The sequence below is a fragment of the Strongylocentrotus purpuratus genome, unplaced genomic scaffold, assembly GCF_000002235.5.
Source record: "Strongylocentrotus purpuratus isolate Spur 01 unplaced genomic scaffold, Spur_5.0 spur5_scaffold_6, whole genome shotgun sequence".
NCBI lineage: Eukaryota > Metazoa > Echinodermata > Echinoidea > Camarodonta > Strongylocentrotidae > Strongylocentrotus > Strongylocentrotus purpuratus.
Window position 1 is genome coordinate 17,122,528 of NW_022145612.1, and position 2,664 is coordinate 17,125,191.

A 2,664-nucleotide genomic window follows, 5' to 3' on the forward strand; every position below is an offset into this window, starting at 1 on the left:
ATACGGAAGCAATCCATATCATTCATCGGTATTCGGATGACGTCACGATAGTAGCTCGTCGCCATGGAGAGCGGACGCTGCCTCTCGGGTCGTCAGGCACACGTGCTCTCGTCCCAGGTCATCGTACGGTCGATAGGGGGACATGATATGAGGTAAGTGTTTGGAATGATAAACAAGATGGTTAGATGATACTACTGATGATTACCGATGCTCACTGTTGCTTTCGTCTGTTGTCTATTCACCATCACTACCGCATCCATCAGCATTTTTCAAGATAATTGCTGTGTATATTAATTACACCTGTATAGTTGATTTTTTGGTTGTCATAATAATTATGACAACAAAAAAATGATTATGCCTGTGCCAAAAAATCAACTATACAGGTGTAATTAATATACACAGCAATTATCTTGAAAAATGCTGATGGATGCGGTAGTGATGGAGAATAGACAACAGACGAAAGCAACAGTGAGCCAATTATTGTGAACCAAAACTAATTTGAATCTGCCGATTGGCCTTGGGAGAACAAAGATGACGCATTTAGTGGTGTATCCAGAAATGTATAAACGGGGGGGGGGGGGGGGGGGGGGTGTTACGCGTGCTGATGCGCCAACTCCAACTCCAGGGGGGTGTTTCACAAAGATCCTAAGTTGAACTTATCTCTAAGTTGGACTTAAAAAATATGGAAAGCCATTAGCATCTTTGAAAATATTTTGTAAAAGTTATTTTGAAAGGCATTTATTGTTTATTGAAATCATTCATATTTTCTATCATCAAGGAGATTTCATGTTCTGGATGTGGAATTAATAAAAAGTCTAAAATACTTGAATTTCTGCTTTTGAATATATTTCATTTAAAGACTCCAATGGCTGTCCATAATTTTTAAGTCCAACTTAGAGTTAAGTTCTACTTAGGATCTTTGTGAAACACCCCCCAGGTTGTATTGATTGAGGGGGGGGGGGGGGCTGCAGACAGGGCTAGACCTACTCCAGATGTTGGACTTGATTTCACAGACCGATTATCATGAAATTAAAACATAATAATAATAAGGTAATTTTTGCTACCTACACAATAATGGCTAGTGCCTGCTGAATAGTTCTATATTATGTATATAGTGTTATTGTAACTGAATTAAACAAGAGGTTTTCACTCTTCTTTCACATAATAATCTACGCTAGCTACAATGGACGAGACGCGGTTATTTTCTTAAGGGTGAATGCCCGTGGGGGAGAAATAGAATTCGTTCTGAATGGACCGTCGTTAGTTAGACCCCCTGGGAGGGAGGGTGCATTCTACCGTTGTTTCTGGTTTCAGGATTACGGGGCGATGGGCACGTACAGCTATATAATACGCTCAAAGAGAGGAAAGTATCCTTTAGATGCACCCAGGGGTCATTTACATATATTTGGACTAATTATTGTGATGCCTATTGAGATTAAAGTATGTCATGGTCTTGACCAGTCCACTACATTGAAGTCTGGATAGAGATTAACAGCCAATCGACCAGCTTTTATCCTTTTATTAAATTAAAAAGAAAGAAAGATGAGTTTTTAAGAAATTTAGGAAAGGGGCATTTGAGATAATAATTATTTTCAGCTAATTTGATCCGACACTCCGTCCGACACACCCTTCCCTTCGAAACCGTCCAGCAGGTCATTTGTATACACAAATCTTTGTTACGTGCCTCGTTACAAATTATTTCATTCAATCTGTTACAAATAATCATATTTCAATATCCAGAATACGAATTGCATTCATTAAGTGTTGTTGGGTAGGAGAAGCCATAACGTTGCAATTCGCATTCTGACTATTGAAATACGAATATTAAGTGAATGAAACGGCGGGAATTTGTAACGAGGCACTTAACGAAGATTTGGCATTGAATGTGGCCATTACATTACGAAAAAGGCCTATTTAAGGGCGAAACATACACGTTCAAATTCAAATCAAAATGAAGTTTGCACCAACTAAATTTAAAGGGCGTCAAATTTGACCGGAATTCTATTTTTAGTTCCAATTATCTATTATTGTAAGGAATATATACTGTATGAACTTAATCAAAACAACGTTGATACCCTTCGAATAAACAATGTGCAAACGTCACTTTGAAATAAGTTACTTTTGAGACATCAATCAAAGATAAAGTCATATTTTCACCTCGTACAACCACTGCATCTTGCCACTTTTTTTCTCTGGCCTACACTCTACTTCTCCTCCTTTCACCCTCTCTCCTCTCCCTCTCTCCTCTCCCTTCTATAAGACAATACACTGAATATTACTCACATCTAACTTTACACCACACGTTATGCCTCACTCTTTCTTTCATTTCGCACTGTCCTGATCATGCATTATATCACCTATACAAATATCATGTAAAATATCGATCTCTAAATTGTTTAGTCAACAAATGAATGACTTTAAAAAGGATCATTTTCTTCTCCCCCCCCCCCCCTTTCCCCTTTCCTCTTAAATGTAGGCCTACATTAATTAATTTGGTCAATCACACACCTCAAGGATTCCTGGAATGGTTGGACTATGCCTTTGATTTAAAATGACATAGAGCCCAGTAAGGCTTCAAGAAGCTACTGAAAGATTATCACTTCCAAGGTCCAAGGCCAGATCCAAACCCTAAATCATCTCACAGAAATAACAAAAGGGCTTTCA